General features: G+C 37.6%; 2 non-coding genes across 2 annotated transcripts; both read left to right on the forward strand.

Moving 5' to 3' along the window:
• The first annotated feature begins 1,568 nt into the window (after positions 1-1,568).
• On the forward strand, positions 1,569-1,676 carry LOC127742657 (small nucleolar RNA R71). Its single transcript, XR_008004014.1, has one exon. It is a non-coding gene; the product is annotated as a small nucleolar RNA R71 (small nucleolar RNA).
• Positions 1,677-13,068: 11,392 nt separating this feature from the next.
• Positions 13,069-13,176, forward strand: LOC127742706 (small nucleolar RNA R71). The gene has a single exon (XR_008004065.1). It is a non-coding gene; the product is annotated as a small nucleolar RNA R71 (small nucleolar RNA).
• The last annotated feature ends 2,809 nt before the right edge of the window (positions 13,177-15,985 follow it).

Consider the following 15,985-nt stretch of genomic DNA (forward strand, 5'->3'; position numbering starts at 1 on the left):
GGCTTTGTTTGACTCTGTATTGAGAGAAGCTTTTCATGCTTCTTCTCCATGTGTACAGAAGGAGAACCTTGAGTCTTGAATACAAGGTAGTCCTCATTCAATTGAAGGACCAACTCTCCTCTGTCAACATCAATCACAGCTTTTGCTGTGGCTAGGAAAGGTCTGCCAAGGATGATGGATCCATCCTCATCTTTTCCAGTGTCTAGGATTATGAAATCAGTAGAGATGCAAAGGCCTTCAACCTTCACTAGCACGTCCTCTACTAGTCATAAGCCTGTTTCATTGATTTGTCTACCATCTCTAGTGAGATTCTTGCAGCCTGTACCTCAAAGATTCCTAGTTGCTCCATTATAGAGAGTGGCATGAGGTTAATACCTGACCCTAGGTCACACAGAGCCTTCTCAAAGGTTATGGTGCCTATGGTACAGGGTATTAAGAATTTACCAGGATCCTGTTTCTTTTGAGGTAAAGTTTGCTGAACCCAGGTATTCAGTTCATTAATGAGTAATGGAGGTTCATCCTCCCAAGTCTCATTACCAAATAGCTTGGCATTCAGCTTCATGTTTGCTCCTAAATACTGGGCAACTTGTCCTTCAGCATTGTCTTCATCTTTTTCAGAAGATGAATAGTCATCAGAGCTTATGAACGTTAAAAGAAAGTTCAATGGAATCTCTATGGTCTTTGTATGAGCCTCCGATTCCTTTGGTTCCTCATTGGGGTACTCCCTAATGGCCAGTGGACGTTCCCTGAGGTCTTCGTCACTGGGAATCACTGCCTTTTTACTCTCTCCAGGTTTGGCCATACTAAGTAAGGTTATGGCCTTGCACTCTCTCTTGGGATTTTCTTCTGTATTGCTTGGGAGAGTGCTAGGAGGAATTTCAGTAACTCTTTTACTCAGCTGACCCACTTGTGCCTCCAAATTTTTGATAGAGGATCGTACCTCATTCATGAAACTGAGAGTGGCCTTAGATAGATCAGAGACTATATTTGCTAAGCTAGAGGGTCTTTGCTCAGAATTCTCTGTCTGTTGCTGAGAGGATGATAGAAAAGGCTTGCCATTGCTAAACCTGTTTCTTCCACCATTATTATTGTTAAAGCCTTGTTGAGGCTTTTGTTGATCCTTCCATGAGAAATTTGGATGATTTATCCATGACAGATTATAGGTGTTTCCATAGGCTTCACCCATGTAATTCACCTCTGCCATTGCAGGGTTCTCAGGATCATAAGCTTCTTCTTCAGAAGATACTTCTTTAGGACTGTTGGATGCAGCTTGCAATCCATTCAGACTCTGAGAAATCATATTGACTTGTTGAGTCAACATTTTGTTTTGAGCCAGTATGGCATTCAGAGCATCAATTTCAAGAACTCCCTTTTTCTAAGGCGTCCTATTATTCACATGATTCCTCTCAGAGGTGTACATGAACTGGTTATGCAACCATTTCAATGAGTTCCTGAACTTTTGCAGGCATTTTCTTCAGGTGAATAGATCCACCCGCAGAATGGTCCAATGACATCTTAGACAATTCAGACAGACCATCATAGAATATATCCAGGATGGTCCATTCTGAAAGCATGTTAGAAGGACACTTTTTGGTCAATTTCTTGTATCTTTCCCAAGCTTCATAGAGGGATTCACCTTCTTTCTGCCTGAAGGTTTGAACATCCACTCTAAGCTTGCTCAGCTTTTGAGGAGGAAAGAATTTGGCTAAGAAAGTCGTGACCAGCTTATCCCAAGAGTTCAGGCTATCTCTAGGTTGAGAGTCCAACCATATTCTAGCTCTGTCTCTTACAGCAAAAGGAAAAAGCATAAGCTTGTAGACCTCGGGATCAACTCCATTGGTCTTAACAGTATCACAGATCTGCAAGAATTCAGTTAAGAACTGATAAGGATCTTCTGATGGAAGTCCATAAAACTTGCAATTCTGTTGCATTAGAGAAACTAATTGAGGCTTTAGCTCAAAATTATTTTCTCCAATGGCAGGGATTGAGATGCTTCTTCCATGGAAGTTGGAAGTTGGTGCAGTGTAGTCACCAAGCATCTTCCTTGCATTGTTATTGTTGTTGGGTTCGGCCATTACTTCTTTTTCGAGATTCTCTGTAAGGTTTTCTCTGGATTGTTGTGCTTTAGCTTCTCTTAGCTTCTTCTTCAGTGTCAGCTTTAACAAGAATGTTCTTGTCCTTGCTCCTGCTCATATGAAAAAAGAAGAGAACAAAAAGGAAGAGGAATCCTTTATGTCACAGTATAGAGATTCCTTAAGGTGTCAGAGGAAAATAAGAATAGAAGGGTGAGGTAGATAGAGGCGAACTCAAACATATAAGGAATGAGAGATTTCGAATTGCTAGTAGAGGAGGAGTGTTAGTGATTAAATAGAAAGAGATGAGAGAGAGGTAATTTTCAAAAATTAAATTAAAATTTAAAACAATTAGTTAATTAAAAAATTGAAAAATGGTTAATGGTTTTCGAAAATCAAAAGTGAGAAAGTGGTTAGGTGGTTTTGAAAAAGATAAGAAGTTAGAAAGAGATTTTGAAATTAGAATTTTAAAAAGATGTGATTTGAAAAAGATACAGTTTAAAAAGATATGATTGGCAAACAATTTGAAAAGATTTGGTTTTTAAAATTGATAGCTTGGCTAACAAGAAACTAAAAGATATGATTCTAAAATTCAAATATTGAACCTTTCTTAACAAGAAAGTAACAAACGTGAAATTTTAGAAACAAAACATTAATTGTTAGCAAGGTTTTTGAAAATAGTAAAAGAAAAATGAAAAAGATTTGATTTTTGAAAAAGATATGATTGAAAAGATTTGATTTTGAAAGATATGATTTCAAAAATAAGAATTAAAACATGAAAATTTGAAAAAGATTTGAATTGAAAATAAAATCTCCTCTCCTGTGCTATCCTGGCGTTAAAAGCCCAGAATGGTATCCATTATGTCGTTTAACGCCCAAAATACTATCCTTTTGGGCATTTAACGCCCAACCATGTACCCTAGCTGGTGTTGAACGCCAGAAATGCTTCCTTATTGGGCGTTTTTCTGAACGCCTAGATTTTTCTCTGTGATTCCTCTGCTAAATGTTCTGAATCTTCAATTCCCTGTATTATTGACTTGAAAAGATATATTTTTGAATTTTTGAATTTTTAATGATGAGAGAGACAAACAACAAAATGAATTAAATCATAAGAATGCAAGATCAAAACAAATAATGCATGCAAGGACACTTTGAATGTCAAGATGAACACCAAGAACACTTTGAAGATCATGATGAACATCAAGAACATATTTTTGAAAAATTTTTAGAAAAGAAAGACATGCAAGACACCAATCTTAGAAGTTTGTATACTATGGACACTAAAAACTTGAGAATGCATATGAAAAACAACAAATCATACAAAACAAGAGAATTTAAAGATCAGAACATAGAAAATCCTCAAGAACAACTTGAATATCAATAAAGAACATAATGCATAAAATTTTGAAAAATGCAAGAAAAAAGAAAACATGCAATTGACACCTAACTTAAAATTGACTCTAGACTCAAACAAGAAACAAAAAATATTTATTTATTTTTTTGTATTTTTCGAAAATATTTTGGAAAAAGAAAATACGAAACTCAAAATTTTTAATAAAAATTCCAGGAATCAAGCAATGTTAGTCTAAAGCTTCAGTCTAAAAGATTAGACATGGCTAGCCAAGCTTCAGCAGACATTACATACAACAGCCAAATTGATGGGAATAAAAAAAAAGCTCCTGTGATGATAAGAGTATCATCAGAAACTCTAGAATTCATTCTTAAAAATCCTGAAGAACAAAATAAAAATAAAAAGAAAATTACCTAATCTAAGCAACAAGATAAACCGTCAGTTGTCCAAACTTGAACAATCCCCAGCAACGGCGCCAAAAACTTGGTGCACGAAATTGTGATCTCTGACAACGGTGCCAAAAACTTGGTACACGCGATCGTAATCTCAACACTTTCCTCACAATTCTGCACAACTAACCATCAAGTGCACTGGGTCGTCCATGTAATACCTTACGTGAGTAAGGGTCGATCCCACGGAGATTGTCGGCTTGAAGCAAGTTATAGTCATCTTGTAAATCTCAGACAGGCGGATTCAAATGATTATGGGATTTTTATAATTAAAAGATAAATAAAACATAAAATAAAGATCGAGATACGTATATGTAATTCATTGGTGGGAATTTCAGATAAGCGTATGGAGATGCATTATTCCTTCTGAATCTCTGCTTTCTTACTGCCTTCATTCAATCATTCATACTCCTTTCCATGGCAAGCTGTATGTTGGGGATCACCGTTGTGAATGGCTATCTCCCGTCCTCTCAGTGAAAATGGTCCCCTACGATTTCTGTACGGCTAATCAACTGTCGGATTTCTCGTCTCGGATGAAAAATACCAAGCACAGCTACCGCATGGCTAATCACAGTCGTGAGTTTGAAGCTCATCACAGTCATCCATTCCCAGATCCTACTCGGAATACCACAAACAAGGTTTAGACTTTCTGGATCTTAGGAATGCTGCCAATTGATTCTAGCCTATACCACGAAGATTCTAATCTCGAATTCAGATGCTCTGTTGTCAGGAGAGACAATGTGAATCATTGAAGAGAGATCCAAGAGATATGCATTCAAGCTTGTTTTCATGTAGAACGGAAGTGTTTGTCAGGCACGCGTTCATAAGTGAGAATAGTGATGAGTGTCACTTGATCATCACATTCATCATGTTCTTTTGTGCGAATGAATATCTTAGAATAAGAATAAGCTTGAATTGAATAGAAGAACAATAGTACTTTGCATTAATACTCGAGGAACAGCAGAGCTCAACACCTTAATCTATGAGGTGTAGAAACTCCACAGTTGGAAATACATAAGTGATAATGGTGTTCATTGGTTTCGGCCCTAGAGAGGGAACCAGAATAACCAAGACTAAGGTCTAAGGACTAAACGTCCAAAGATATGTGTACAATGGTAAAAAGTCCTATTTATACTAAACTAGTTACTAGGGTTACAGAAATAAGTAAATGATGCAGAAATCCACATCCGGGCCCACTTGTTGTGTGCTTGGACTGAGCATTGAAGCTTTCATATGTAGAGAGTTTTCTTGGAGTTAAACGCCAGCTTTTATGCTAGTTTGGAATATTAACTCCAGCTTGTATCCTGTTTCTGGTGTTTAACGCTAGAATAAGGCAGGAAGTTGGTGTTTGAACGCCAGTTTGCGTCGTCAAAACTCAGAAAAAGTATGAACTATTATATATTGCTGGAAAGCCCTAGATGTCCACTTTCCAACGCAATTGAGAGCGTGCCAATTGGCCTTCGATAGCTCCAGAAAATCCATTTCGAGTGCAGGGAGGTCAGAATCCAACAACATCTGCAGTCCTTTTTCAGCCTCTGAATCAGATTTTTGCTCAGGTCCCTCAATTTCAGCCAGAAAATACCTAAAAATCATAGAAAAACACACAAACTCATAGTAAAGTCCAGAAATGTGAATTTTGCTTAAAAACTAATAAAAATATACTAAAAGTAGCTAGATCCTACTAAAAACTACCTAAAAACAATGCCAAAAAGCGTATAAATTATCCGCTCATCAGTGACCAACGTTGCTTCTTCCTCCTCTTCTTGATCTTTCTTTAACCTCTTTCCTTGCATTTCTTTACCTGTCATCAACCAACATGTGCATCAAAGCCTTGTTAAATCTATGAGAATTATAGTCCTTCTTAGTATTCAAGTAATTATAGCATAATTCTCATGAAATTGTATCAAATTAACATGGTTGGATGAATCTAAGCATATATGAATTTCTAACCCAATTGCTTACTTATAATGCAAGAAATTGCATAAAACCTACTAAAAAATAAAGAAAAAGGCTAGTGAAACTAGCCTAAGATGCCTTGTTATCACAACACCAAACTTAAATCTTGCTTGTCTCCAAGCAAGCACTGAATTGAGAGAAATGAATGAAACAGAAAGTAATGTCCATATCAATAAGATATTAATATTAATTCATGGGGTTTTATGCAGACAATGTTGCAGCTCACTTTTATTGATCCCTAGGTAGAAAATATCTCTTTTAAGCATCAACTAACATACTGCTATGACCTATTATTATTTACTTGTCATTGGAAGTTGCTTTTCTTCATTTTTCTTTTCTCTCTGAGCTCATTTCTCACTTGTAGCTTAGTGTCATGTGTTGTGGTAGCTTCTTAGCTTATTTTCACTCAACACATCTCTACTATAGACTCTTGGCTCACAATTCTTCTTAAGACATTGGTGCCTAGCACTTCTTTGGGTTACTAAATGCCTTGTAACTAGGTTGCTCTTGATAATGGACTTTTGGTTGATAATCCCGGGTTAGTTTACCCAAGTTACCAAGTGTTAAGGCACTCCATAGAACCTAATCATCCAAGCAGATCCTAGTACAGAGACACCACAAGCATATGCCAAGCTATTGGTGTCTAGCCTTATTGTTTGTTTTCTTCTATTTCTGTTGCCACTTTTGGCTTTTCTTTTTCTTCATTTTTATCTGTTTTTCTTTTCATCCAATGACTTTTATTTGATAAGTTCATAGACAACATCTTAGTTATCACTAAGGAGGGACATCCTAACCTTTTATTCATTATAAGTGAGCTACCTACACTCTTAGACATATATACCACCACTTAATCTTTATTTTCTTACTTGTTGAAAGGACTCATTCTACTTTTGTTCAAACATTTTCTTCATTTAATTGAAAAAGAGACAAGCATACATTCAAGTAAGTGAAAGTGAAACACACACACCTAGGCTAGCAGATTTATGGCAAAAATTAAACACACAAAATCTAAGATGTCTTAAACTAGCAGTTACTAACAACTAAAGTAGACATGTTCTTTCTTTATTAAATATGACAAACAAGGAGCAAGTCCACCTTTCATTCTTTATCCTGCGTGTCTTTCTTCTTCTTCCCTCCTCCTTGTTTACTAGCTTTTTGCTTGCTTTTTCCTTTTAACTTTGTCCAGAACCCTGCTTTCTTCATTATCTTTTCCACTCTGTCTTCAAGGCGTATCACTCTGTCTATCTCCAGCTTACCTCTTTCCTTGAAGTATTGGTCATAATTTGGAAATATTGGGTTCAGACCAGGTAGATGTTCCAGATATAGTTGAGCTTGGTTTGAGCATTCATGTTATAATCAGCTTGACTTTCATATCTTGCATTCTGCAGAGTTATGAATTCTTGGAAAGTTCTGATATGATCAACTTGATTCTAGGCCAGCTGGTTAAAAGATTCTTAGAAGTGTGAAGATTGTTCCCTTTGTATGACCAGAAATTTTGACTCAAAATTCCTCTATTGGCTCATTATCCTCAACTGAAGTTCCTCTTGTCTCTCTTGAGCTCTCTTGTATTATGAATGGTACTCTTCCTGTTTCTTTTGAACTTCTTCATATTGTTCAGATAGCCTTTCAATGGCTTCTTGCATCCCGTTCATATCCAGGTTGGCTTGTATTGGGAGTTGTTATCCTTCCTCTTGTTCTTCTTCCTGTTGTGCTCCTTCTTGTGGTTCCTCTCTCATTCGCCTTCTTTGTGGTCTACGACGTTGTTGGGCTACAGTAACATTCCTCATCCTTTTTCTAAGGTCATAGGCATGCCTGGATTCAGCCAGATTGGGTTTGCATCCTCCAGTGGCACTCTTCCTTTCATGCACAGCAGTATGATGGTGCTTGGGTAGTGTAGCTGATGAGAGGATTTTTGACGGTTTAGAATTCACAAATGAATTCTCGTTGCAAGTATAGTGTCTAAACCAACAAAGAATCCTTTCATACAAAAGATTGTTTGTCACTAAAACAAACCCCTAAAATTATAAACCGAAGTATTTAAACCTCGGGTCGTCTCTCAAAGGACTTGCAGGGTAGTGTTCTTGTTATTGGTTATGGACTTGTTTATTTTGGGGTTTTGAATGAGAAACATGAATAGTAAATGGTAATGAAATTATATTAACAAAATGGTCTTGGCAAGATTTGGTTGTCAAGGGTCTCTATCATTATCACTAGCCACAATTATGGTAGTTGCAAGGATTAATCCCACTTAGTCATCCTTTAATCAAGTAGCAAAGGAAAGTCAAGTGAGTTATATGAATCCAAGTCCATAAATCCTAGCTTTCCACTAATTTAATTAATGAAGGCTAGAGTCAATGGCTATCAACTATCAATCACTTGGACATTAGTAACTCAAGAAATCATAAGTTACCTTCCCAAGCCAAGAACATAAAATCCTACTCTAACATCCTTCCAAGCATTTCATCAAACACTTGGAAGGTACAAAAGAAAAGTATAGTAAATCATAACAAGAATGAATTCTAACAACAATTGAATGCAAAGAATTAACAACAACAATCAAGGAAATCACAATTATCATGAATTACTTCAAATTGCATTATTAAAAGAAAACAAAAGAACAAAAATAGATCTACAACAAAGTGAAGAATTACAAGGATTAAAGTAAAAAACTAGAAAGAGGGAGAGTAGAAGAGTAAGAATTGATAAAGGAATAGTAAATCAAATCATGAATTAAACCTAGATCTAAGAGGAGAGATTAACCTAAACCTAATCCTAATTCTAATTCTAGAGAGAAATGAGAGCTTATCTCTCTAAAACTAATCCTAATGTATGTAAATGATGCTAAGTGAGTGTATCCCCCAAGTCCCTTCAATCCTTGGTCTTTTAAAGTATTTTGGCGCCAAAGTTGGTTGCAAGTTGGGCCCCACAGCTTCTCAAAATTGATGGGCACATTTTCTATTAAAAAAACATATACGGCCACCGACGCGTACGCGTACAGCACGTGTGCGCGTCCCTTGCGGTTTTTGCGATCCACGCGTGCGCGTATTGTGCGCGTACGCGTGGATGTTGTTTCTCAAAATCTTTGGCTTTTCCATGTGTTCTCCACTTTGCATGCTTTTCTCTTCAAGGAATCTTGTGGAATCAAAGGTGAATTAAATTTAGCTAATTGAGGGCCTAGAAAGCATGTTTTCACACTTAAGCACAAATTGGGAGACAATCATGAAACAATGCTATTTCATTGAATAAATGTAGGTAAAATGTGATAAAATCCCCCAAATCAAGCACAAGATAAACCCTAAATATTTGGTTTATCAGTAGCCAGGCATCAAAAGAATTTTTCTCTGCAATCTTTTGAATATCCTTTGCAATGATCCCGTGAACCTTTATCTCTCCCCTTACCATTATGCAGTACAACATGAGGGCCCTTTCCTTGATTACTTCTGAAGTGTTTACTGTGCCCAAGATTGATCTCTTTATAAGCTCATACTATCCTTTTGCTTTATGGATAAGATCCCACACATATATCACTAGAAATTTCATCATAATCCGGGTTGCCAATTATCTTTTTTTGGTACCCAGGCTCATCAAAATGTGCTCCCCTAAATCCTAAGACTTTCATGATGGTCTTAGGACTAAAGTCTACCTCCATACCCTTTACAAAACTCTTGTAAGTCAGGGCAATAGTTGTGTCTAGCCTTGCAGCGTTAGCATAAAATTTCCTTATGATACTGGCATTGATCCTGGTGATTGGTGAGATTAATTCCTCTCATTTTCTCTTTCTGATCTTGGCTCTTAATTTTGGACATCCATCATTAGATAGCTGGAAAGGAATTTCAGGAAATATTCCTTTTTTTGCCATCCACCCAAATTGCATTTGGTGGAACCGTGATCTGAACTTCCACTAATCATAAGTGTTTTCACTTCCTTCTACAACAGGTTCCTTTATTTTCCTTTTTTTGTTACTTGAAGAAGATGCCATGCTTTTCTTGGTAGTCACCGGTTGAAAGTTTATGAAGAGGAAAGGCTAGTGTGATGTACTCTTGATGAGAAGGTGGTTACGGCAAGATACTATTGTGAAAGTCAGTGAACAAGAGTGATTTGTTGCACAAGAACAACGATTATTGGGTCTTTGGTTTTAGAGAAGCAAGAGCTGAATTTTTAGAGTACAAGAAGTGTGAAAACTTTAGCTCAGAGGCATGGTTCAATTAAAACCATTTATAGCAAGCTTTAATGAAGAATGGATGGTTAGGATTCTTTGGGAAGGGTTGTGAATGAAGGGCGTGCATGCATGGTTGAATGAAGAAAAAAATTGCCTCTTCCTATGGTATATAGCTTCGGTCTTCTTGGTACTTCTTCCCAAGGTGTGCATATTTTCATTTCCAAGAAGCACCGTTCCAAGCCATGTGACCTACCCATTTGTCTTCATGCTATTTTTACCATTTAGTGCTTTGTTCTTTGCATTGAATTATTCTTCATACCTATCTATCACAACAAGGCAAAGGAGGTAAATATAAACAAGTGGCGGTAAGCACATACCCATTAAAAATCAAAGCTAAGATTTTAACTTGCACTCTTTATGATTGTTCAACCAACCGTGACTCTCTTTGGCTTTTATATAATCCTGAAAAACATCAAACTTGGTGTTTGGCTATATGATTCAAAAGGTCTTCCTCCAAGTAATATCATTGAGATCTCAACGGGATTATTGTCACCTTTAGTTGAACCATCATGAGAAACACTTTATTTTCCTATTCTTAAAAGAAATTATACATGGTTGCACTTTCATGAAATTCAAGACTTAAAAGAAATTTGACTCTAATGATTTGTCCTTACAATGGTAATATGATCATTATCCTTAAAAGCAATTTAGTGTGTCTGTAAGCACACCAAACTTAGAGTTGAATCATATGCCTCAAAATGTCATGGATGTTTGTCAAATTGGTTTATGGAAGCTTGAACTTATGTTAGAGCAACCACTTTTATTCACACTGAAGCTTTAAGATTAAGAAAACTAAATCATGGGCTGCGTCCCATAGAGTGCTTCTTTAGCATCATTAGTTTGATGGTTATTCTTTGTCATGGTGGATTGTAGTGCCTTATGTCCTCTCCTCGCACAGTGAAGCTTTCTCCACTTGATTCTTTGATGATCTTTACATGTTCCAAGGAGAGCACCTTGCTGATAGTGAACACCTAAGGTAACTGAGATGGAATGGTTGGACGATTGGGAGGGGTTGGTAAATGGTGGGCTAATATCACCTTATCTCCAGGGGAAAAAGCTTCTGTAGGGATCTTCTTATTTCTCCATCCTCTTGGTGATTTTTTCTTACTTTTCCTTCTTCTTCCGGTGTTGCTCCATTGACTTTTGTAATTAAGCAGTCCTTGTTAACTGCTCCCCTTGATTCTTGTGGTTTCAGCTCTTCTTTGAGTTCCTTTGGTTGCTGTGTTTCTTGAAATTCTTGCTTGTTCACTAAGGATTGTTTCAAGGGCTCTAGTTTCGGTTCACTGTCGCTTTCTTCCAGGGGTTCTTTGCTTTGATCATTCTCCAGCTCCTTAGGTTCTGACTCAGAGTTAGTTGCAGGTTTAAACACATGAAAAGTGAGATGTTCATTATGTATTCTCAGTATTAATTCTCCTTGCTTCACATCTATGATTGCTCTAGCCATAACTAGGAATGGTCTTCCCAAGATGATTGGGTGGAGGTGACTTTCCTCCATGTCCAGAGCAACAAAGTCAGTGGGGAGAAAGTAATTTCCCACATTGACCAATACATTCTCAAGTATCCCTTCAGTTTACTTCCGAGTCTTATCTGCCAATTCGATGACTACATCTGTGGGTTTCAATTCATTGATTTGTAATTTCTTCATGAAAGACAAAGGCATCACATTTATGCTAGCCCCTGAATCACAGAATCTTCTGTCAATTATTGCATCTCCTATGGCACAGGGGATATGAAAGCTCCCTGGATCTTTTTTCTTTAAAGATAAATCCTTCTTGATAAGGGCACTACATTCTTTATTCATGATCACTGTTTGTCCCCCCTTCAAGGTTTTTTTCTTGGTCAGCATCTCCTTCATGTACTTGATGTAGTTAGGCATCTGTTGGAGAATTTTGATAAAAGGTATGTTGACACTAAGGGATGTAAACACGTCTAGAAATCTTGAGTATGATTTCTCTTTCTCACCACTTTTGAATCTTTAAGGAAATGATACTTTTGGCACGTAAGGGTTCAAAATTTTCTTTTGTTGTTGTTCTTCCCCTTGTATCAGTCCATTTCCTTGTTCATTTTCCTCCAAAATTTCTTGGGGACTTCCTTGACTGCGTTCTGTCAGCTTGTTGGTCTCTTCCTCCAGGCTCTCTTCAATTGCAAGTGTAACTTCTTTACATTCTTCCCATCTCACCTTCTTTATTTCCCCCTTTGGATTTTTTTCAGTGTCACTGGGGAAACTATCTGTGGACTTAGGAATCTGTTGTGAGAGATGTCCTACTTGAGCCTTAAGCTTCTTAATAGTTTTTCCTCGACTTTTTATACTAGCTCTCACTTCTTCCTTGAAGTTTTTCATTTCTTCAGATTCCTTGCAGAGGTGTGCAAACATCGCTTCAATTTTTGATATTCTGTCATCATCCTGTGCTGATGGTTGGTTGGGGTGGAGTTATTGAGAATGGTTATTTTGGTTTTGGTATGGTGGCTGGGAAGGTTATTGTATGGGTGTTGATATGGTCTTGAATTAGATTATTGGTAAGTGTTTTGGTTGGAGTTATGGGTTTTATGGTCTTGGCCTTGAGCTTGTTGGTTTCCTCACCTAAAATTTGGATGGTTCCTCCAACCAGGGTTATAGGTCTTTGAGTATGGATCATTAACTTGCCTAGATGAATTTCCCAGGTAGTTAACTTCCACCCAATTAACTCCTTCCTCTGTGTTTGGCTCTGATTGAGGTGATGGTTGAGTGTGGATGGCCGCAGCCTGATTTTTCTCCATTTGCTTGGTTAACTCAGCTAGTTGCTTAGTGATCATCTTATTTTGGGCCAGGATTGCATCCATGTTGTTTAGCTCTATAACTCCTCTGTTGTTGTTCCTTTCTGAGGCATAGAAATACTCATTGTCAGCCAATGTTTCTATGACATCAATACTGTCCTCAATAGTCTTCATCTTGTTAAGTGAGCCTCCAGATGAGTGGTCCACAACCTTCTTTGATTCATAGGAAAGCCCTTCATAAAAGATGTACAGTTGCACCCATTCATTAAACATATCAGGGGGACATTTCCTTGTCAGATCTTTGAATCTCTCCCAAGCTTCATATAAGGTTTCACTATCTTACTGTCTGAATGTCTGCACCTCAGTTCTCAGTCTATTCACTCTTTGAGGAGGGTAGAACCTTGCCAAGAATCTATTCACCACATCTTCCATGGTTGTCAAGCTTTCCTTAGGGAATGATTCCAACCACTTAGATGCTTTGTCCTTCAAAGAGAATGGGAAAAATAGCAATCTATAGGTATCAGGATAAACATCATTAGACTTAACTGTATCATAGATCCTTAGGAATGTAGTGAGATGCTCATTAGGGTCCTCTTGTGCACTTCCTCCGAAAGAACAATTGTTTTGGACGAGTGTGATAAGCTGAGGCTTTAATTCAAAGTTATTGGCATGGATGGTTGGCTTTTGAATGCTGCTACCACAGTTTTCTGGGTTTGGATTGATATAGGAACCAATCACTCTCCTCTCTTGTCCAGCATGGTGATCTGCACCTCGTCTGGCATGATTGTTCACCTCTTCTTCATGATGGTTTTCCATATCATCCTTAATGTCTATATCCAAGTCTTCCTTATCTTCCTCTGCACTAATAACCTTCTTCCCTCTTACTTCCCTCCTTAAACTAAGGAAGGTCCTCTCCAGTTCACTATCAAAAGAGGACGAGGTTCCCCTTCTTCTACCTATCATACAATGAACAAGTACAAGAAATAGCAAGTACAGAATCCACTAAAACAGAGTATAGTTAGTTTGGTAAAAGCAATTTATCAAATGGTTAGTGGGTTAAGTTATTGGGAAGTAAAGGGATGAGAAAAAAATAAAGAGAAACAACTAAAATTGCAGAAAGTAAAAGATGAACAGCTGAAATTAAACTTCCAAAAGAAAATAATAAAACAAAATGCTCAATCTAGTTATCCTTCAATTTAGTAATTGTCAATACAAAACCAATCCCCGGCAATGGTGCCATAAACTTGATTCACCCAAAAACTGTCTCTCAACAACTTTCTTGCCGGCAAGTGCACCAGATTATCGTCAAGTAAAAACACACAATTGAGTGAAGTCAAATCCCACAGGGATTGGTTGGTTGAGCAATGTTAATTGGAGAATTGTTCTAGTTGAGCAAAATAGAATTGGAATTTAGATTTCTCAAAGTAAATTGGCGAGGAACTTAAATTGCAAGAAATTAAATGACAGAAATTAAATTGCGAGAAATTAAATGACAGAAGCTTAATTTGAAAGAAATTAAATGGAATTGGGGAATTATCATGAAATTAAAGAACAGAATGTAAAGAGAATGAGTAGATCAGAGAATGGGGAGTTCATTGGGTTTTAGGAGATATTGAATTCTCCGGATGAAATCATTTTCATCTCTTCCTCAATCAATGCATTCATTGACATTGCTTGGCAATCTTAGATGGTTGGATCCCAATGTCTTGGCTCACCAATCTCTCTAAGAATGAACAATTGCCCAATGTCTTGAATTAATTGCTCATGGAAAGAGATGAAGTTCAGTCACTGATTTTACCACACAAATTCATAGATCAAAGTATTGGTAGGATTAAATGTCACAATATCCATCCAACCCCCAATCTAATCCAATGTGAGAAAGCAATTCTAGCATGAATTCTTCATCCCTCTCTCAAGGATCCGAAGAACTCCAATTATGGATAGCTTCTCTGTCAAGACAACTATCTAATTAAATTAAGATCGAAAGCTTTCTAACAAAAATCAAGAGAAAAGAAAGAAGAAGAAGATGAAAATGACTATTGATCCATTGAATTACAATAGAGCTCCCTAACCCAATGAAAGGGGTTTAGTTGTTCATAGCTCTAAGAACGGAAAATGGAATTGAAAGATGCATTGTAGAATTAAAATTACAGAGAATTTGAGAATTTCCCAAAACTGTTCGAATTTCCAAAATCCAAAGTCTCCCCCAAAGTAAAATCCCCCTAAAACTTGAATTCTAAGCTATTTATACACTTTCTTTCATTGATTCTTCAGTCTATGCATTGGGCTTTTGGCCTTAGTTGAATTGGGTTAAAGTTTCTCCAATGGGTTTCCTTGCTGCTTAGAGGAGCTCTATGTTGAATGTTCCAGTTCTGATGCTTCACGTTGGAGTCCACGTTTGATGGCCAACATTGAATCAAACATTTCTATTAAAATTCAGTTCTGCTTGCTGTCATCTACGTTTGACTCAACATTGAAGTGCCAATGTTCCTTTATCCACGAGTACGCGTGCTTTGCGTGTCCGCGCACTTTGGGATAAAAAGCTCATCCACGCGTACGCGTAATGCACGCGTGCGCGTGGATGCAAAAATTCCAAGTTCAAGTTTTTAAAGCTTTTAGGAGGACATTGCCATCAGTGTTGGACTGGAAACGTTCCCTCCAACGTTGGCTGATCCATGCGTGCGTGTGCTGTATGCGTGCGCGTGGATGCTCGAAAGCTATCCTGCGCATATGCGCCAAGGATGCGTGCGCGTCGTTACGCGTTTTCAAAATCAAAATTTTGAACTCAGAATCGCGCACGTTGGCCACTACGTTGGAGGTGATCTTGTTGGTCCAACGTTACCCATCCACGCGTATGCGTCAGCTGCGCGTGCGCATGGATTGTCAAAATTCTCAATTCACACGTGCGCATCGCTACAAATTTTCATAATCTCCAGAAAGCACATTTTATCACCACATTGGGGTTAACGTTGGCTTGCCAACGTTGTCTCCAACGTGTGTATCAGCAATTATGCAGAGCTTTGCTCTACTCTCCCTTTTCAACGTTGCTTCTTCCTCCTCTTCTTGATCTTTCTTCAACCCCTTTCTTTGCATTTCTTTACCTGTCATCAACCAACATATGCATCAAAGCCTTGCTAAATCTATGAGGATTATAGTCCTTCTTAGCATTCAAGTAATTATAGCA

This window comes from Arachis duranensis, chromosome 1, assembly GCF_000817695.3.
Source record: "Arachis duranensis cultivar V14167 chromosome 1, aradu.V14167.gnm2.J7QH, whole genome shotgun sequence".
Lineage (NCBI taxonomy): Eukaryota > Viridiplantae > Streptophyta > Magnoliopsida > Fabales > Fabaceae > Arachis > Arachis duranensis.